General features: G+C 48.0%; 1 long non-coding RNA gene across 2 annotated transcripts in view; it reads left to right on the plus strand.

Moving 5' to 3' along the window:
- The window catches only part of LOC142577956 (uncharacterized), a 90115-nt gene that overhangs the window by 18184 nt on the left and 49485 nt on the right, over positions 1 to 22446 (plus strand). For both annotated transcript variants that reach the window (XR_012827113.1, XR_012827112.1), the window contains exon 2: positions 5225 to 5347. This is a non-coding gene — a long non-coding RNA (uncharacterized LOC142577956). The remainder of the gene's footprint in view (positions 1 to 5224; positions 5348 to 22446) is intronic.

The raw sequence follows: 22446 nt of genomic DNA on the forward strand, positions 1-22446 counted from the left end.
AAAACCTGCTTTAGAAACCCATGTTGAGCAGTCGTAACACTGCAATTGAATAACTGGCGTCAGTAAATGATAAAAACTAATGCTTATATTGATGCATCATAGCTGATTTTCTCTTTCTATATAAGCCAAAGGGGAATTTACTGAACATTACAATTCCATTAAGTTCTAAGATCTGTTCCGGTAGGAAAAGAAAGGCATCAGGCTCTCGAACGCAAGTACCAGTGATACGTTTTCTTCGATTACACAATCAACCTTTTATCTGGAGAAATATAAGGTATTCACGCTTTTCTTTTATAATGAATGTTTAAGAAAAAGCTCCACTCGCAGTGTTATAACGAAATAGTGTCTCTAAATTAAAGAACATTTCCGCTTGTAGCCCGAAAAGACATTTTTCGAAGAAATATGATGTGGAAGGTACAGTTGCAAAAGCACAAATATTTATGAGGTGGCTGGGGGAAAAGTAATAAAACAAGAATACCTGAAGGAAATACTATACACGCGGCAATAAACAAACCGAAACGAGTAAACAAGATGTAAAATTAGCAGCCCAATTTCAACGTTTTTTTCAACAGCACTCGATATGCAGCATATCTCAGGTCAGCCAATTTTTAGGTTGCTGATTTGTTATTCTTCGCTTTGTGGCATCCGATGAAGATAACGCATAAACATTGCGCTAACCCAACGTGCATATCGGAATACATTGTGGACGAAAGCTTCTTTGTTGCCATTCATTTCTCTGAAAACCTGCATGCTACGTGCAATTGCATGCAATATCCAACTTATATATTGGTTTGACGGTTTGGCTCAAATTTAAACACAAAATCATATAACCATTGCACGCTACATGCATGCAACGATGTTTCGTAGGCTAATACTGTGTTTGGCGAGTGGTAAAACAAACATTGCAAGGGTAAGTCTATGTACAAGGAAATATGAAACATAACCATGCATGTTTAACAATCGGACGAACGCTTGATGAGTGAGTTATCCTCACCAGGTGTTGAACTCGTAGACCTCTCGCTGCGTCGACTTGGCGAGAGTTCGTTCTTGTTTTTTACGCGTCCTTTTGGCTTTAAATATTCTTCATATTTTTGGTCTCGTCACCACAACTTTGTGTAAGGCGAGACACAAAAGCTAAATCACGAAAAAAAGGCGGCCAAGTTAGGTAAGCATAGATCACGAGAGCGTAACGTGAATAGCTGAACGCAAAAATTATCACGCGACTCTTGGCGCTTTGTGGTATATGTTCACTGCGAACTTCTTCATTGGAAAACTGACGCCATGCTTAATGAAATTAACCTGCTCCATGACGTCGCGAAAATGATCAAATGCGATTCGCTACCGCATCTGCATCAATTTTCATTAGGTGAGACAAGTGTATTTTACATCATATTTTACAGCGAAGTTCTATATAGCTAGCCGATTCTTCCGTACGTCCGTCCGTCCGTCTGCCGGTCGCCTGTACGCCGAAAACTCCTCCGGTGCAAACACATGCGCATGAGCGAAAAAAAGCAAGAGAGAAAGAGAGGCGCGAGATTGGCTACGCCAGTAGTGAGGTCGTTGCTCTCCGTTGCAGCCGAACGCGCACGCAGCAGTCTCTCTCCGGCTCCGAAATGGGTAGGCCACGCGTCATACGTCCTCCTGAGGAGCATGCAGCTTTCGATCAGCAACGCCGAAAGCAGAACCGGCAACGAGCTCGTCTACGCCGTGCCGATGCTGCAGTCCGGGCACAAGAACAGGCTCGTGCAGCCGAGTGCAAGCACCAACTGAGTACCTATGATCCGGTAGCCTACCAAGCAGTCGTTTAATGGACCTGTCGGGATTTACCCAGTGATAAACACCGGGGCCGCACTTGTCAGCTTCGCTGGTTAACCATCTGTACGGAGTGCTTGGGCGGTGATTTTGTTAGGTTGTCGCAGACTTTAGCGGCCGTTCACAAAGGGGATTATTCTTACGCCTGCCGTCGTCTCTCGCGATTCTGCTGTCTCGCCGCCTCTTTCCATGCACCGGTCTTAAAGTGGAATTCCTAGGGGTATGCCCACACAAAATGCGCATCAATAATTTTGAGTCGTCCACCGAGGACATATGCAATAGGCTAGATGCAGGCAGCCGAACTTTTGATGTGCTTGATGCCGCGTTTTTTTTTTTTTTTACCATCAAATCACTTCGTTGTTCGCCCTTCTCATGCGGAGTTAGAAAAAAAGTAGACAGTTAGAAAAAAATATTCACTTTGGCTACGCGAACATTGCTTCATGTCTCTTTTACAAAGACAATGAATAAAAAGACCAGAAGAAGCTCTCTACTTGCTTTGAGTGCACCGTCTATGAGAGCAAACAAAAAAAAATTATGCAGATCCCATGCACGGTGGGAGTCAATGTAAGCGAAGCTTTTGTGCTGTTTGCTTTGATTGGCTATAATTAGCGCTGATTTCTCCAACATTTTGTCCAACGCAAGAGTGGTGAATTGATGTTAAACGTTACCATGCGGTGATAGAGAAATGTGCAGAATATAACAAAACCTAATATTTAGCTTTCATTAATTACGAGAAAGCGTTTGATTCCGTCGAAACCTCAGCAGTCATGGATGCATTACGGAATCAGGGTGTAGACGAGCCATATGTAAAAATACTTAAAGATATCTATAGCGGCTTCACAGACACCGTAGTACTTCATAAAGAAAGCAACAAAATCCCAATAAAGAAAGGCTTCAGGCAGGGAGACACGATCTCTCCAATGCTATTCACAGCGTGTTTACAGGAGGTATTCAGAGACCTGGATTGGGAAGAATTGGCGATAAGAGTTAATGGAGAATACCGTAGGAACTTGCGATTCGCTGATGATATTGCCTTGCTTACTAACTCAGGGGACCAATTGCAATGCATGCTCACTGACCTGGAGAGGCAAAGCAGAAGAGTGCGTCTAAAAATTATTCTGCAGAAAACTAAAGTAAGGCTTAACAGTCTCGGAAGAGAACAGCAATTTACACTAGGCAGCGAGGCACTGGAAGTCGTAAGGGAATACATCTACTTAGGACAGGTAGTGACGGCGGATCCGGATCATGAGACAGAAATAATCAGAAAAATAAGAATGGGCTGGGGTGAGTTTGGCAGGCATTCTCAGATCAGGAACAGCAGGTTGCCATTATTCCTCAAGAGAAAAATGCATAACATTTGTGTCTTACCAGTACTCACCTACGAGTCAGAAACCTGGAGACTTACGAAAAGGGTTCTACTTAAATTGAGGACAACGCAACAAGCTATGCAAAGAAGTATGACGAATGATGGGTGTAACGTTGAGGGATAACAAAAGAGCAGATTTGGTGACGGACCAAACGGGAGGTAATGACATCTTAGTGGAAATCAAGAAAAAGAAATGGGCATGGGCAGGACATGTAATGAGGAGGGACGGTAACCGATGGTCATTAAGGGTTACGGACTGGATCCCAAGAGAAGGGAAGAGTAGCAGGGGGCGGCAGAAAGTTAGGTGGGCGGCTGAGATTAAGAAGTTTGCAGGGACAACATGACCACAATTAGCACATGACCGGGGTAGTTGGAAATGTATGGGAGACGTCTTTGCCCTGCAGTGGCCGTAGCAAGGCTTCTGCTGCTGCTGATGATGATGTTGCCTTGCGTGCACCACTGCTTTTTGTCTGCGTAGTACACAAAACACAAATAGAGAGGTGTTTGCTTGAGACGTTGTTGTGCGCCATATTTCAGAATTTCTGAAAGGGTTGCGCATTGTTATTACCTCACATGGCACATCACATTGTGGCAGAAGCATTAAACTTGAATTGGATTATCAGGCTGTACGTGCCAAAGCCGCAATCGGATTATGAGGCAGGCCGTAGTGACGCAGTCCGGATTAATCTTGGCAGTGTGATGTTCTTTAACGTGTCCCTAAATAAACGTGCGCGAGCATTCACGTTCTTTATTTCACCCCCGTCAAAATGCGGCTGTCTCGGTCAAATCCATGACTTCGAGAATTGCCATAGCCGCAAAGCTATTGCGGCGGGCGCAAGAGTGTTGATTTGATGACCGACCGTTTCCGTTGTGTCGCCTAGACCCTGCGGTGCGGTTTAATTATTGCGACTCTGCTTCTAAACGCCATATTTTGAATGGTTTTACTTTTCAGAAATAGCAAGAACGCACAGTACCATACCTTCAACATAACTTTATGTAGAGTTTCCTTGCCTTCTCACGTCACCATTTCCCTATTTCCCCCCTCCCCCTTGTGTTTGTATGAGAACTACGCGCAAACATTGGCAAGACTGCTATTCACTCGTTTCGTGACTGCGTCCGTTCTACCCATTCTCTGCCTTCACTGCTCCCCCCTCTCTTTCATTCTATCTAGTTTTCGCTGGACTTGTAAGTTTCTAAAAATTTAGGCGCTTGCGGGGTGTCAGATAATTACAGCTGCCTAGAGGCTAACGTGGCGATGACCCGGGAGTTCCAGAGGACATTGCGCGCTTTCGAAGCGGTGCGGTCAAAACGAGTTCCTCGCGTTTCTTTTCTTCTCTACCATGCTCTTTCCATGCATATACTTGCTCTGAACCACATCCCGACGCGGTGCGCTGGACACCAGCAGCCACAGCAGCAGCAGTGGCAATGGCGACGGAAAAAGCAATGAAAGCTTCGCTTTAAAAGATCGCACGCTAATCTCATCGTGTGACTCATGCAGTATTTTAAAACATGGAAACAAATCTCACAAGCGTCATCGAGTAGCTCACTGACGCTTGCTTGCTGGCGACTTCCAGCCTTTGGCATTAACAAACGTGTCACGTTTATTGTCGAGCACGAAGGCCTATATTTGCCTGCATTAAGTCGGCCATACAGCAGCACACTTCTTGAAAATCTATATTTCCTTATTATCACGATATGTTTTCCCTTTAGACGTATACACTCAAGCCTGTCTCTACTCAAATAAAAAAAAGATCCTCAGTGTGTTTTAACACCTCCCTGGAGAACCGTTTTATCTAAAATGTTAACGCATGTAAAAGGCAATTGCTTTGAAATCCGGTGACGGGTATTTGTGTATCGAAAGAGCATGTTCACCTCCAGAGGGCATTCTGTAATAAAGCGAATAATAAACCTTAAATAATTCTTCATTGACATAAGTTAAATAAGTGGACGAGTACACATGCGGGCACAAATACACATACACATGCGGGCACAAATACTTACATGAGCGAATTTATTTGACAAGCCTGTTTGTTTTACATTTTTCAGTGTATATCCAGGCAAAGCCATGTATAACTCAAGGCTTTCAGTGCGTGCCGCCAAATAAATGTCCACGGTCGGGGCCAAGGGACCTCCGTGGATGTACTGGAGGCTCAGTGTGCTGCAACATTGGTAACAATTTCATCTTTCTTTACGTTGGAGGGCACCTTGGAGAAAAGTACCGAAATAGATACCGAAAAATCGGGTCCTATAGCTTACATTTCGCTTAGGACACATGTAGACCACTAGATTACATGATGCGAGTTGCACTCGATGATGTACTTCAGGAAACACGCTAAAGAATACATACAGAGCTTACGCGATAGCTGCATCAACTAGAACAATCGTTTTCTTCATGTTCGTAGTTCGTGCAGTACATGGGTTGGTTTAAATGCTGACTGAATAAGAACGGCGGAGGCATAATTGTAGGGCTGCCTATGGTTAAGCCTTTTGCTGACAACTGTGCTTATGAGTGAGGATTCTTGAAACAAAAAACTGAAATGAAACAATGATAATTAAACACTAATAAATAAAAGGGGTGCGAGGGTGATAGGCAAAGCATAAATACTAATCTGGAAATATCGATAATTAAAATTCAGTAAAAAGAGGGGCGGTTGATAGCCCAGTATAAATGCTAAATAAGAAGTGAAAATTAAATTTGGTACACGAGTTTGCGCCAATGCTCATGTGGGATTCTTAAGAAATACCGAAACTCAATAAGAAACTTGAATAGTCATTCGGTCAGGTCAACATTAAGTTTCCCGTGGGGGCCATAAACAAAGCTAAAAGGCCCAGAACTTTGGCAGATGGACTGAAAACTGGGAAATATAGCATCAGCTTCGTGACTAGGGGAAGGGATGAAAGGGCAGAATTTTGTATATGTTTTGTTAGAACTAATGAATGGCTTAAGTTCTTCCGAAAACTCGGTAAATGGAATTTTGCAAGAAGTAGAGTACATACTTTTGTTTCCTATTATAAATCCTAGTCGAGTGCAACATGCATATCTGTTGCGCAAGTGATAAACTAGAGTTACCAAATGTTAGCGAGGCGTAAGGATGTGCCTCATTCTTCGAGAAAATATAGCAATTTTTGCCTAGAAAATGCGGATTCACTTGCAAGAAGTTAGGCTAAAAGGCGAGCATGAAGGACTGGCATGCGGTTTCGAAGAAGAGAGTGAGATTAATGCAGAAACATGAAATAATACGTTAAAGAAATAGTTTTTCAGGCCGCAGTGAATAACACTGTATGGCAGGCTACTAAAGAGAAACAAAGTTAGCTCAAATAAAAATAGAGGCGATAAGGTAAGAGGATGCAGCAAGTCTATAACCATAGCACGATATTACATTCCCTTAATTCTCGCCCTTTACAAAGCAACTATCTTATTTATATGAAAGTTCTACTTACGCGAATTGGCATATAAGTATCGTAAATAAAATAGCATATATTTAGGGTCCGGCGTTGCTGTCTGCTTAAGTTACTTACAGCTACGTAACAGTGATCAGGTCCCAAAAGAGCGCTTAAACGCACTGATGTAGCCTTGTTTAGATTTGTTCGTCATTTTTTCATTGTTTCGAATAATCGAATCCAGTAATTTGACTCAATGGCTTGGGAAACCTTCACCACGTTCACTGATGTCTTGTCACATTTGGTGTTGACGTATGAAGTGTCCGTTGTAAATTTCACAACAATTTTACACCTAGGCTTGCACTTCTCACCGCCATATGTTCGCCGGAACTACGAGCCCTGTGTGCCCTACTTTTCTGCATCTTTGTTCCCTTGCTAGTGCTTTAGGTACCGGGGATGAGTCTTACTCGGTTAGAATTTTTTTTTTATTGAAGGACCGGGGATGGGGGGGCATGTCTCGTCCGAGCGTCCCCACGCTCGTTCTCAGAGCCGGTAAGGGCCGAGTGGGTCCAATTTATTTTGACGTTCTATCGAGTGCCTTCTTTGACCGCCAGGCTGGCTGCAGACAATTTTCGTGTGCGTTCGTCTCGTAGATATCTTTAAAATGGTGGCTGCCAGCACGTAGCCTGCTGCTGTGCCTTTGGTGAAACCGCGGCTTTCATTTTATTGAGTTGATTAGCTTTGCAGATGATTTCCTTCCGCATGAAAGCATTGACAGTGCTGGTATGGTTTTCGGTCCTATAGGCTCATTAGTGACTCTGATGTCGCCGATTACGACGGTAGTTTTGATCTGGCGCGCCTGTGAGCGAAGTTAAATAACGAAACTTTCTTTCAGTGCCTCCGTTTTGTACATTTGTGTGTTTTCAAGCAGAAGTTGTAAACGTACCACCCCCCATGTCATACAAAGCTTCAATCTTCAAACGCATTGCTATCAAGATGTGCAATAAAAAATGTCCCAGTTGATTCCAAAACGCGAAGCATCGCTTGCGATAAAAAATTATTAGACAGTGATACGAAGTAAGTATAGTAGTATTATCGGCCTTACAGACTTGTAAACATTCGCTTAGTATGAACAATCACGGGGTCACGCTAACCTAAACACATTTCATTCAATCACCACAGACACTCGGTGTCGAAACGCTGGCGTGAGGCAGAACAGCAGCACCAGTGAGCAGTTTGTCTCCGTGTGGCCTCTCGCTTCAACGCGAAATAGCTTCGCTTGCGCTCTTCTCGCTGCTTATCATCTCTCGGCGCGCCTACCTTCTGTACTCATTGCGGACCCCTTTCAAGATAGGTCCGGCGCAGCCGCGTACCGGCGCGCGATATGGAGCGGCCGCCGTAGTCGAACGCCCCTTCGCCCTGCCGCGGTCAGTGTATTGCGCGCAGTGGAAGACGCCACGCTTCGTACCCGCTTGCCTCCCTTGCGCATGCTGCGATCAACCCATCATCCTCGGCTCACCCGCGAACGCTTTGACTCGCGCCTACAGGATAGGGCGCAGAGCGGCGATGTTATTGCACTTGCACTTTATGCGGTATATAGAACATCACGGCGATTCCGGCGTCGGAAATGCGCCTGGAGTGTCCGTATAAGTGCTATCGCCAACATATTTTCTGAACGCATTCTTTTTATTTCTTGCCAGCACTTCAAGGGGCAAAGAAAGACGAGAGAACTTGGTAAGCCAGGAATTGCGAAGCATCACTGCCCCAAAGTGCGTGCCGTGTGTCCTTTTCAACATGAAATTCAGAACCACTGCAACCGCGGCGCCGCTTACGCGACTATGGAGAGTGATCTCTCATTCTCTCTTGCCGTTCGATCAGTTCCACACGTGATGACTAGCATGCGAAGAGAGGCGTTTGGTACTGTAGGCTTACGCCTCAGACACGAACGAAAGAGACAGCTGACCCGAATCGACGGCGGAATCGATATGCGATCGGTGGCTTCAGGTGCCACGGCAAGGCGCCGTATTTATTTTCTTCTCATGCGTGTGCACGCCATCCGGCTTCTAGGAGCTGCCTAAGACAGGGCGCAAGGGATCCCCTCGCCTGAATGGAAGTCAAAACAGAACTTAGAGCCGGCTATGGCACTCTAGCACGAGGTCACGCTGCGATGCGAGGCTTTCCGTCGCGGTCTCCACGTAAGCCGGCTTAAGGTGGTCTAGGCTGACTGCCTCTTGACGGCCGTTTTGTAGGAGGGTAGCAATGTTTTGGCCGAGGTTAGCGGTGGTTGGACAGCGTCGCGCCGCACCAAAACATGAATGGAAGTTACCATGTTCGCGTGCACAAGGATTGTATTGTTGCGGAATGGATGCGGTGGAGTGGGCCTTTAACACAGCCCAGGAGGCGTTGTAGGAATTCTTGTGGCTGGTCTGGTAGCAGCGTTGATGTAAGCGAGCCTCCGGGGAGACGCACAAGACTACCATACACCAGCGTCCACTGATTAGCGCTGTAGGTTTGCCCGGAGGACGGCCTGTAAACTGAGGAGCGCAAGTGGCCAGGCACAGGTGGCGTAGTTCAGGCGGGTAGCCACGGCGGCCTTCAGTTGTCGGTGAAGGCGTTCCACATGCCGTTGGCATACTTGTGATATGCAGTGGTAAGGTAATGTGTGGCGCCGAGAAAGCGATTAAGGCAAGTAAACAGGTGGGACTCTATTTGGGGCCCACGCTCTGTGTCATGGTGCCAAGGAAAGCAAAGCGAGATACCCACGCAGAAATAAAATCTCGTGAAACAGCCTCAGCGGGGATGTCATGAATGGGACCAGCCTCCGGCCAGCGTGTGAAATGGTGGACCGTGGTGTGTATGTAACGATAACTTTGAGAAACGGATAGATGGCCCGCGATGTATAGATGAACCTGCTTGAAACGACGGCCGGGCGGACGGAAGGCTTGGGGAGGCGTCTTGGTATGACGGGAGCCCTTTGTCGTCTGGCAGGGCAGAAACGTACGCGTCCAAGTGCGCACATCACCATTAATTCCGGGCCAGACGTAGCGTTGGGTGACAGGCGATAAATAGCCCGTATACCTGGGTAACATATGTCGTGTAGATAGTGGAAAAGTGCGTGGCTGAGTTAAGCCGGAACAAAAGGTCGGGGAAGGTCTGCTGAAACATCGCACCACAAGGGCTCAGGCACGTATGTATGGCACACAAGCCATTGTCGGAGATAATGATGGCTCTGCTGCGGGGAAGAGAATGCGGCCGAGTCGACAGTTGGAGATGCAGTCAACCGCGGTTATACGAGAAACGGCATCAGCGGCGGTGTCGTCGGCACATTTCACGAGGTGATTGTCGGTTGCAAATTCCGAAATTTAAGCGAGATGGCGGAGTTCGCTCGACTCGTACTTCAATGAGTTGGTGCAGAAAACATACGCCAGTGGCTTATGATCGGTCAGCACGTAAAACTGGCATCCTTCCAAGATAGGCTGAAAGTGCTCTATGGCAGTGTACATGGCTAGTGGCTCTCGCCGAAGACACTGTAGAAGGTTTCAGCAGGAAGTAGCTTCCAAAAGTAAAAAGACATAGGTCTCCGATCGAAAGTAATGCACTGCTGTAAACGGCTCCAACGGCCATGCTGCAGGCTCCCAGCATCAACTGAGTAGGGACATTGCTTCGCGACTGCTTGCTTGGCAACAGTGAAGGCGGCCTAAGCGTCTTGTGAATAAAAATAGCAACGGATGGGGCCGGCGGTTTACCGAAGGAGGTCGGTGAGCGTGATTCAGTGTGGTGATTCAGGCGGTAAGCTCATCTATTCAGGCCTAAAGGCGAGATGTAGCCGGGTCTGTAGGCGGTAATACAGCAGTGACGGACGGAGAGGTCGCCTCATGAAACTGATTGGCGTGCTCCGCCAGACCATCGAGGCTGACCACGCCGGCCACCGCGAGAACGAGGTGTATGAGCTGGGAAAGGCGTTGGAGGTAAAGCTCTCGAAACAATGCTAAGTGGGCGGGGACGTCGCGCCCCCAGAGAAGCTGTCGCATCCGGCGCCGTACTTGGGAGGGGCGCCAGCCACCAAGGTCCTCCTCGGTAAATATCTGCTGGAGGCGGGTGCGTTCGGACGGCATGAATATCTCCAGCACCTTGGTCTTGAAGTGCTGCTATTATGTGAGATCCTGTGGGGGCGGAGAAAACGTGCGAGAGCTCGCTGGCAACATCCGGAGGAAGGACTGAGGCGACGTGGTAGTAGCGTGTCCTTTCCGAGGTGCTGCGGTAGCGGCAGAATTACGCCTGGATGTGGTAAAACCAAACCGTTGGGTTCTGGGGACAGAAGGGTGGGAGGCGACGATGCAGCGACGAGACCTTCTGCGGGCATGTGTCCTGTTTCGTGGAGGGTTCGGACTGATCAGAATTGTGTTTGTCCTAGGTCACCATTTGTAGCCGTATGCCTTAGGCGCGAAGGAAAAAGGCAGCTGACTCGAATCGACGCAAGAATACAGCGGCGAGTGGTAGCTTCACCTGCCATAGCCGGACGCTTTTTTTTTATTTTCTTCTCATGCGAGCGCGCGCTATCCAGGTTCTAGGCACTGGCCAAGGGAGGGCGCTGCAGTAGGATAGCAGGCAGAGTGGCTCTGAATTGAGAAGCAGCTGAAGCATATGGTCGGCGGGCTAAAGTCCGAGCCCTGAGCATTCGCCGTTGGAACGACAGATAGTGCAAGCCGTCCTGATCATCGGTGGCCAATTTCCAGCAGACAGATGCTTTAGGTGGGGATCTTGATGAGCACGCCAAAGATAAGCCTCACGTTCCAACTTCTCAGGACTTGCCGCCTGGCTTTTTTTTTTTAAAGCGAAGCTTTTCTTTGCGAACCTCGTCTGGTTTCATTAGCGCGCCTGCTCCGTGGATGTTCTCTTGCCGAATAGCCCAATTGGGCGAATTCATTCATCTTGATAATTAAAGCAGCGCACAAATAACGGCAACACGGCACAGAGAAGTGCACTGTCCTGTGTGCTTCTCCGTCTTGTGTTGCCGTAATCTTTGCGCTGCCTTTACTATAAACGACAGGGCAGTGCGTGCGCTGGAGGCGCCGCCGGGTTCCTTGCACCACGACCAGTTGGCGCTCGCGTCCGTGCATCTATGTAATAAGGAAAGAGTAATAACGACAGACATACGGAAAGAGAAACAACATGTTCGTTGGAAAGGAAGAAAGAAACCGAAAAGCTGCTGGGACAGGGAGATACGAGAAGCGATCGCCGAACGACAGAAAGCACCTCGACAGTACAGGCAAGCAAAGAAGGTGCAGTTGCCGCAGGGTGAACTAACCAGTACATGGGAAATATAACGGGAGAAAAAGTCTATATTTGAAATACTGGTGCAAGCAAAATTAAAAGGTAAAAGTGAACGCTGGTTGTCAGAAATACGTGAGAAAAAGAAGGCGACACCTAGAATACTTTGGAACCACATAAAATTAGTAGCCAGGAAGTCAACAACAATACAGCAACATATCCTAGACAAAGATGAAAAGAGACTGGAAGGAGAAGCGGCAATAAATTACATCCGAAAAATAACAGCCGAATCTTTCCAAGGCAATGAGGAGGTTGTATTTGAAGAAAAAAAAGAGCATGAAAGAGACCCAAGGGGAAAAGGAGCTGGTGCTGACAAATTTCAACTGGAAGAAAGCGGAAGAGAAAATTCCTAAGCGCACAGCCACGGGGCTAGACGAGGTTCCCGTTAGGCTGATTAATGAATTAGGACGAAGAAGTAAGGAAACCCTGGTGAAAGCAGTGGAAAAAAACTTTAAAAGATAGACGAATACCAGACAGTTGGCGACAATGTAGAATGTATGGCACTATGGGGATAGAATAGATAAAAGGTCCTCCGAGGTATGTGGAAAGGTGTAATGGTTCCCGTACTTACTTTTGGAAATGCGGCTGTTTGCTTTAAATCAGAGTACAACCAGGACTCGATGGGAACCAGAGGTCAGTGGGTCGCGTCTTATTGGGCGCTCATGGGAAGACTAGAAATGAAGCTGTGTAGGGTGATATGTGCTGGACTAGTTTGGAAGTGAGAAAGACTCGCAGTAAAATTGAGTATGAAAGACGGCTGAGGAATATGGAACAAAGCAAATGGGCTGGCAGAGTGTTTCAGGTATCTGTACAGGGAAAACATTGATTCTCAGTGGAGGAAAAGAACTAGGAAGCTTACCAGCAAGTATGCGGCCTAGAGGGTGGGCAACACAGCAAGAAAGAAGGTCAAGCAGAAAGTCAGAGAGGCTGAAATAATCTCATGGGTGGCGGCAACGGAAAAGAAACCTGCCATGAGTAACTACTTAAGGTGATTAAAATTTCCGGAGTACGCCCCTTTGGCGTGCATCATAATCAGATTGTGGTTTTGGCACATGACACCCCATCATTTATACTTCTTTTTTTGCCGTTACTTGGCATGGTAAATGTCAAGCGTTACTTGGCATTTACTCAGTGTTAATGGCAACGCACAGCACGGCTCTACTGTTATCGCTAATTTCTGCTTTTGCACTTGCTGCGTTGGAACACTTCACTGTCTTCAAATTCACCGCTTGCCTGCTGCAGCTTCCCAATAGCGGCCACCACCACGCATCAGCTACAGCTCTACGTCTTGAGCCACGTCACCGCCGTGCTGAATTACAGACGACGGCAAGCCTTTGACGAACGCATTTGCTCAGTGATGGTGGTAACGGATGGAACGGCCCTACAGTGATCGCTGTCCTGTGCTTTTGCAGTTACTGCGTTAGAACACTTCACTGTCTTCAACAACAGCGCTTGCCTGCTGCAGCCTCCCAATGGCGGCCACCACACCGCATCAGCTACAGCTCTACGTCATGAGCCACGTCACCACCGTGCTTAATTAAAGGCGATGGCAAGCTTTTGACGAACGCATTTGCGCAGTGTTGGTGGCAACGGACGGAACGGCTCTACAGTGACGCTATCCTCTGTTTTTCCAGTTACCGTGTTGGAACACTTCACTGTCTTCAAAATCACTGCTTGCCTGCTGCAGCTTCCCGATAGCGGCCACTACCACGTATCAGCTATAGCTCTACGTCCTGAGCCACGTCATCGCCGTGCTGAATTAAAGACGACGGCAAGGATTTGCCGAACGCATTTGTTCAGTGGTGGTGGCTGTACGATGTGGGGTGCTAACCGACGCTAGCTGCGTCTACCCAAGTGACTCGGAGCCGCCTTGACCAAATGAATGCTCCACACCTTTATTTGACAACCACATATATAGAACGCATGGCGCATAACGCCCTCTACATCTCTCCCCCGAGATATGCACACAAGAAACATTAAATATTTCACAAGTCTTCTCGGAGTCTTGACTCTACGACCAAACCTGGTGACTCTCACTCTACAATCTTTGGAGACTTGGGGTGTTGCTCTGGCCGTGGCGTCTGTTGCCGTGGTCTGCTCTTCGTGCTCCTCACGATTTTCACTCCGAGCTGGCTCGTTGAGCTGGCTCATCGTTGTGTCTGAATAGGGCACTAGATGTATCCTATTACGCACAAGCACCGCGTTGGGTGTTTCGACGACGTAGGAGCGGGGCTTGGAGGCTGGGCTGAGAACAGACGCCGTATCCTTGATGTCTCGAACCCACACCGTATCTCCCGGTTGCAGCGGAGGAAGTAGTACGGTCGCGGCGTGACGGCGATCGAAGACTTTCTTCTGCAGCCCTCTCACCTTTTCGTGTTGGCACTTCACATCATCTGGCGCAGGCCACTTCGGTTCCAGGCGGTCCACTGTCTTCGGAAACCAGGTTCGCAAGCTGCGACCCAACAGTAGCTGCGCTGGGCTGAACCCTGTTACGCCTGCAGTGTCTCTGTACGACAGAAGCGCCAAAAAAGGATCGTCTGCTTTCGCAAACAACTTTTTGATCATACGCACCACTCTTTCCACTTCCCCATTTGACTGCGGGTAGTTTGCACTTCAGGTGATGAGTTGGAAGCCAGCTGCAAAGGCACGTGAAGCAAATTGCGGTCCATTATCACTTCGTACTACGGCTGGAATGCCAAAACGAGCAAAAATGCTTTTGACTGCATTGATGACCGCCTCAGAGTTCGTGCTTCGCATGTAGATGACTTCAGGGTATCGAGAACAATAATCAACTACTAGTAGATAGTTGTGTCCCTGGTAACTAAACAAGTCAATTCCTACTTCTTGCCACGGTTGTTCTGGAGTCTTCGTTACGACCAAAGGCTCTATCACGTATTTGCTGCGAAGATCCATACCACCACACGGAATCCTTCGCCCTTAGTCGGCATCGGTTAACTCCCTGGTGGGCTTCTTGGATAACTTCGAGCGTGTCCTTTAGCAGCAAAGCTGGGTTGACAAAGCGATTACCTTTTAGCAGGATGCCGTTGCACAAAAAGAGATCACCTCGATGGCTCCAGTACTTCTTGAGGTGCTCCAGAAGCCTGTCCCGACGAGGCCAGCCTTGAGTGCAGTATTTGACGAGCTGGTTGCATTCCCAGTCCAGTTCTCGGTGCCTGCGAACCTCATCTACCATAACCAGCTTCGTGTCTGTGACCATAGCTACTTGAAATTGAACAAACTCCTCTACCACATCCACCACACTGATCAACGGCTTCTCATCCGGAGCCCTTGAAAGAGTATCCGCAGTGGCTAGCTGTTTGCCAGGAACATAGACCACGCTAAACTGGTAGCGCGTAAGTTTGATGCGAAACCTTTGAATACGTGGAGGCATCGTGTCCAAGTCAGCGTTTCCAAGTGGTGTTACCAGCGGCTGGTGATCGGTTTCTACAGTGAAGTTTAGGCCACGCACATATTGGTCAAAACGGTACACTGCCCATGCTACCACCAATGCTTCTTTCTCTGTTTGGCTGTAGCGCTGTTCCGTTTCAGTAAGCGACCTGGCTGCGAACGCTACCGCGTGTCACTCGCCTGATGGTTGTTCCTGCAGAAGAACCGTTCCCAATCCAAATGAGCTCGCGTCGCATGAGACAATGGTATTACGACCGGGATGATACTTCGCGATGCACAGGTCCGTGGTCAGCATCGCTTTTACCCGATTAAAAGCGGTCTCTTGAAGCGGTCCCCATTGTCATGCATTTTGCTCACCTAGCAAGGCGCGAATAGGGGCGGTTGCTTGCGAAACGTTGTGCAGGAGGCGACTAATATGAATAGCCATGCCGAGCATTCGCCTAACCCCGGCCACGTCCTTAGGTGGCTCCAAGCTGCGCAGTGCTTCGGGTTTGCTGGAACTTGGTGAGATGCCGTTGGCGTCGATCACCACACCCAGAAAGTCTACTTTGTCTTGACAGAAGCAGCATTTTGACTTGTTGAATTTAACTCCGGCTGTTTCTGGACGTTCAAGAACATCCACAAGTCGCTTGTCGAGCTCTTCTCGATCTTTGCCAAAAACCAGAATGCCATCTATCATGTTGACGACGTTCGGTTGCCCCTCAAGAATTCGAGCCATTTCTCTCTGAAAATATTCCGGTGCTGAAGTCAAGCCAAAAGGTACACGACAGTAGCAGTGGTGTCCAAATGGTGTGATGAATGTGGTATACTCTTGGCATTCTCGGGACAATTGCACTTGGTCAGATCCTGCAGTCGCGTCGAGCTTTGAGAAAACTTTGGCGTCGGCCAGTTGCTCGAGTACCCATTCGACCGTTGGAAGCACATGCTTTTCACGGAGAACTTCTTTGTTGAGCTTCGTTAAGTCCACACATATTCGAATTCCACCTGATGCCTTCGGTACTGCGATCTGACCGGCACACCATGGCGTCGGCTCCGTATTGCGCCTGATGACACCTTGTTTTTCCATCTGGTCCAGCTCCTCCTTTACCTGGTTGTACAGAGGAGTGGGAATTCTGCGAGGTACAGTGAGAGCAAATGGCCTGGCATTTGGCTTGAGTCGAATAGTGTACACCTCTCCTACAGTACCAAGCCCTTCGAAGATGTCCTGGCCAGGGGTTGCGTCACTTGCAGAGCTAGTTTGCTTTTCAGGTCGCTGTGCGGCGTCGATGAACTTCACGGCTCCCAATGCTCCAACGTAGCTGTGAATTTTCCTGTTACTTTCAAAGGGCAATTTCCTGGACCGGTGAGCAGACCCTCCGGTTTTTCGAGTCGCGACGGCACTCCTGAAAAACTGCTTCGAACGACGGTAACTTCCGCTCCTCAGTCGACCTTGAATTTGAGTGGGACTCCATTCACGTGAACCCAAACAAACGTAGCCTTTCCCTCATGACTGCTCTTGACAGCATGCATCTCGATGGCATGTGACTGTCGGCTTTGCGAGTGCTGTTTGGCTAAGCAAACTGCTTTGAAGTGTCCTTTCTTTTTTCAAAACTTGCAAACAGCTTTGTTGGCAGGACAAAATTTCCGCTGATGCTCATCTAGTCCGCAGAAGTGACACGATCTGTGCGCGCCGGCGAGGAGCGTTTCTCTTGCTGCCGACGCTTGATTACGTGATGGCCTTCTCGTTGGCCTGTGTTTCGCTACATCAACGGCGACTGGCCCAGATAACTGGCTTTTTCGTTCACGTTTTCCTCGTTCCGCATCTTTGTGCAGCCGTGCATGCAGAAGCGTTTTATCGAGCGTCAAGTCAGAAGTACGACAGAGTTATTCCGATAACCTGCTGTCCAGCAGACCAACAATAAATCGGTTTCGAACGAGCCTGTCCTCAATGGACGCTGAGCAGTAGTTGCATCTTTTTACCATGTTTCGCAACGCGGAATAAAAGGCATCGACGCTCTCGTCTCCTTGCTGCGTCCGCTTGTGAAAACGCTAACTCTCGTGAACTTCGTTTAGCGGGTGCACGAAATACGAGGTGAACTTGCTTTTAACAACGCTGTACGACTGAACTTCTTCGGCCGACAAGTTGAAGACGCCAGCACGCGTCGACCTTGAACACCCACGCAATAAAGAAGCGTTTGTACCCGAACCTCGTCGGTAGCTTGATGCAATCCTGTAGCATAGGCATAGTCTTCGAACTGCTCAATCCAGGTACACCATGAACTTGGGTCGGCGAAGTCGAAGCTCGATGGTTGTTGGAGTCCAGGTACCCCGGCAAACACAGCGTCCGGCTTGTTCGCCATTAGAGAGAGTGAACGGCGACCACTTCTGACACTATGTACGATGTGGGGGGCTGACACACGCTAGCTGCGTCTACCCAAGTGACTCGGAGCCGCCTTGAACGAATGAATGCTCCACACCTTTATTCGACAACCACATATATAGAACGCATGGCGCGTAGCGCCCTCTACAGTGGCAACGGATGGAACGGCCCTACAGTGATCGCTATCTTTTGCTTTTGCAGATTGGTTTAATTTTATTACTGACTATTTATAACGTACTATATTGTTTCTGCCACCACCACTGCTGCGTATACTACCTTTACATTTTGGCGCTGACTGAAGCGTTTTGTAACTTCTTGTGCTGTGAACCGAAATGCCGGAGTTCCGTTTGGTCTGTAATGAGCTGCTCCCTGATAATTGTGAATCCAACGTGTTCTGAATGTAAGCAAAGTTACCATTTGGGAACATGCTCAGGCATAAACGAAACTGCCTTCAAAGCTGAAGATGACGCATGAAAAAGAACATATGTGGAAATACCGAGCATGTATTAACTGTTTGTAGTACTCAATGTGCAAGTATTAACTTGCGGGATGAAAAAGCACTCGAGAAGGTGCTTATTGAAATTATTCGAAAATTGACTCGGTTACCTGCAATTCCGAGTAGGGCGCATTTTCTTTTTTTAATTATCGATACAGTCGACAAAATGGAAGACTCCATTGGGCATCTGTCTGAACAGCACGACATGGTACTTGCAGCAATGAAAAACAATCTGCAGAAATCATACGCTTTAGGAAATGAGTCGATATGGTGGAATCTTCTAACAACAATCAGGAAGCGTCTGAGTTAAAAAAAAGGTGTCCGCCCTCGAACAATACGGTAAAAGATAGAGTCTAGAAATTCATTCATGGGCTGCCAGTTGTTGAAAACGAGTATCTGCTCGCTTGGACGAATGAACTGGCAAATAAACTTCACCTTCCTGAGTTGACTCGTACCGACTTTGATGCTTCACACAGACTGCCTGCCAAGACTGACAAAACCTCGGTAATATTAGTTCGTTCGTTTCACATTACGCTTCATGCGTGATGAATGGTTGGCAAAGAAAAAACGATCTTACAAGTGCTCAATTCGCAATACATTTCAGAGACAATATAACTCCGCGAAATAAGCAACTTCTGTGGATGATGAAGGCAGAGGCTCGGGAAATGCACTAGGAGTTTGCATGGCAAAAGGATCGAAAACTTTTCATACGTAAGATATCTGACCAGCGGGTAGAGCGTATCAACTGTGAAGCTGATCTTGATAAGATTCGCTGAGCGGACATAAGATTGCAAGGCTTAAAATTTTCATTGTTATGATTGCTGCTTTCGATAACTGAGTTCACTAAAGTTATGTATGACGATGTTTCTCCATTTAACTCCCTAGTACAGGGATTTAAAAATGTCATCGCTTCCTTTCGCACAGGAAGCAATAACATTTCAGTTTTCCCCACAAATATAATAAACTTTAGAAAAAACGTGAAATAAAGGCATTATCTTAATCCCTTGATTACAATTTTACCTTTATGGCATTCACCGAAACTTGGTTTCAGAATGTTCAAGGTGTATATATTTCGGGCTGTAGGATGTTGGATGTGGAGCACAATCCCAATTGCTTTCTCCCAGATTTCGGACCTTGCCGTTGGGTGCAGGAGTTCGCCGAAGTTGAAGAGGACTTTGAGATGAAAACTGGAGGTTTATTGACGTTATTTACAGTGAGAGTACAAAGAAATTAATAGTCATAAAGTCATTACGGGCCGGCAGAAATTTTGACACTACGGCCCATGGCAAGAAGCTCGAAAGAGATGAATTGAGGAATGCTCCCTTGCTTCTTCGGTCTCTGGCTTTTATCCCCTTCGGTGTCTCGAAGTCACGTCACGTTCGGCCAGTGGGCGAGCCCGCTCAGGTGGCGTCATTTTCGGCCAACGGTAGGCGCCCGTCCGAGTGTACGTCACATACGGCTCAGAGGGCCGCTCCTTGGGCTCCAATTGTCCGAGGGATTACTTCTCTGCGGCATTGCCTTCCTCGTCTGTAACTGCCGTCACAACGGCGGACGGGGCGGATTGCTCCCAGGGCTTCACGGTGCATTACGGCCGTCGTTGTCTCGCGGCTTGCAAGCGCCGTCACAATAGGCGGATGGGGGGAGACGGTTTGTCTTCGAGCGAGCTTTCAGAGCTGCAAAGCAGCTTTGCTCGGAACCCACGTTACCTGTAACTGTGCCAGGCTCCCACTACACTTTCGGGAAGAGTCAAGCAGTGAATAGCTCCACATGTGGCGCACGAGGTGGGGGACGCCAACTTGTTTGGACGTGCCGGTCCTCGGGAACGTGGTAGATGTGCTTCTGCGCTCCTTAATTAGGTCTGACGCGATTCGATGTGGCCTGGTAAACTCGAAGGAGGCTCAGGAAAAGGCCCCGTATCTAACATCTCCTCCTCACCCCGGAAGTTCGGAATGGCCGGTGAAATCATTTCGCTGGCTATGAGGAACGCTGAAAAAACATGTAGGGTACTGATGTCGAGCCTCGTGTGACAAACTTCGGGATCCTGGGCCCTGGAGAACGTACTTGAAACAAACAAAACAACATAGCGCTGCACCACGTGTAAGCGCAGTCTCTTCACCCTTGACTCGCCAGGCTATTACTAAGTCAAAATGAACCCTGTTCTTTTCTTTCCCCAATTTTGACAAAGCACATCCAACCACCTTAGTAACTACTATCCATATCTCCTCGAATGCCGACAAGGCCAGAGTGATATTGTCGTTGCAAATCAAAGGGGAGAAAATGAAATCAGCCGAACATAACTTAAGCAGCCTAACTTCACGAACAGCATGTTCCTAACCCATCGCAGTGGCGTACTTATCGCATGTATTGGTACCACTGAACAGTCTGGTCAACTCCACAAGTACGTAATCACAAGCGCGCTAGCTTTGTGGCCACTATTCAGAACGCGTGCTTGCGTCTTAGGCAAACGTTTCATTACGCTTACTCACGTTTCTTCCTCTTGTCCATGCAGGAGACGTACCTTAAACGAACTGAACTTGCGTAACTTACGCACTCCGCAGAACCCTTAAAATAATGCGTCTTTTAATAACTAGTTCCATGCGCGCTTACTAGAGAAATCAGAATACGGCAGCCCTCAACACACACGAGCAACCCAGTCATAAACCTTCTGCTTCCTTCCGATCGCGCAGGACACGCGCTAATGGAAATAAGAACGCTTCTCAGAGCAAATTATGCACTCTGCAAACCTACGCGCTTAACTTTAAAAAAATTCGAAAGCACTTATAAAAAAAGAAGGTTAACTGATAACTGAGGTGTTTAGCGCACGAAAAGGGACGAAAGACAGTGGCGAAACGCCCTAACCTACGCTCTTTCAAGTTAACTGATACTCACGAGCGCTACCATAGGCCTCTTACCGATAACCTTGGCGCTTCAGTTTACTCACAACAAAAAGAATCATTCTACTCATGAATTAACACTTCGCGAAACCCAAGTTTTACATAAAATGCGTCTTTCAAATCTCGGAGCCTCTCAAACCAAGACATAAACAAAGCTCATATTTTACATAGTGAAAGAAACATTACTCTCAAATCGCGAAAATTTTGAAAATGCTCAAAAATAAAACAAAATAACACGTTTTCCTTCTACGGAAGCTCTCTTAGCCTCCCGTTCCAAACGTTTACGTCTGACTCATACGTTTGAGCTGTACTCGAGGTGGTCGCGGTTCGAACGCTATTCTGGCTATCCAGGAGCAACAAAAGGGCCGACACACTATGAGCTCCTTCAACACGTTACAGTTTCTGGCCAATTTGCGCCCTGGCGCCATGCTTTCACCACTAACTGGACTGACCGCGTCGCGACTCCCTACCACCTCGTCTCGTCTTGCCACCTGGCGCTCCTTCGCACTACATGCTGCATTCCGAAAAGAACGACGGAAAGACGAGGAACGTAACTGCCCCATGCCCTTTGTCCGCGTCCGTGCAGAACATGCTTCTCGGTCTCTTTTTCACCGGTGGCTCGAACGTGCTTAATGCGCAAACGTCGTTAACGACGACCGCATCTTTCTTTTCCTCGCGCCCGGCCTTTTCACGACTGTCGCTGTCTTTGGCTGCGCTACATTAGTCCCCGCATTCTGATCTTTACGGCGCTTCTTTCTACGGCGCTTTCTCGTGGAATTCCCTTTCATGCCACCTTCTAGCGCCTCGTGCTGGCCGGTACACATCTCGTCGGCCCGGATCGGTCTCCTACCCGCACAGTCCGAGTGATTTTCATTTAAATCTACTCTTTCTTTGCCTCGACTGGCGGACAGCTCAACCGACTCTGGCACAATGCAGCAGGCTTTACTCGAGCTATGCAACTCGCACTCTTGCGAATTGCCCTCTACTGCATCGCCCAGCTCACGCTGTGCATCGGCACACAGCCAGTCGGTCTCGGTCGCTGTCTCACGCGCACCGTCTGAATGATTCTTAACTAAATCATCCCTATCTTGGCTACCTAGACTGGCGGAGAGCTGCACCGATCCCTGAACAATGCATTTGTCTTCTCTTGAGCTACGCAGCTCGCAATCCTGAGAACTACCCTCAACTGCATCGCCCAGCTCGCACTTCAGTTCTGCACGCAGATCTGACCTGACATGGGTGCTCGCGTCTGTCGGGTCACCAGTACTCTCTACTTCGTTAACAACCTCGCTAACAATACAAGCGACACACACACACCGTAACTGTGCCAATTCGTTCGCAGCTGGCCTAGCTGTCTCTACAGTGCTCTGTTGGCATAGCACCTCGTCGCTCTCACACT

Source organism: Dermacentor variabilis, chromosome 4 (genome assembly GCF_050947875.1).
Source record: "Dermacentor variabilis isolate Ectoservices chromosome 4, ASM5094787v1, whole genome shotgun sequence".
NCBI lineage: Eukaryota > Metazoa > Arthropoda > Arachnida > Ixodida > Ixodidae > Dermacentor > Dermacentor variabilis.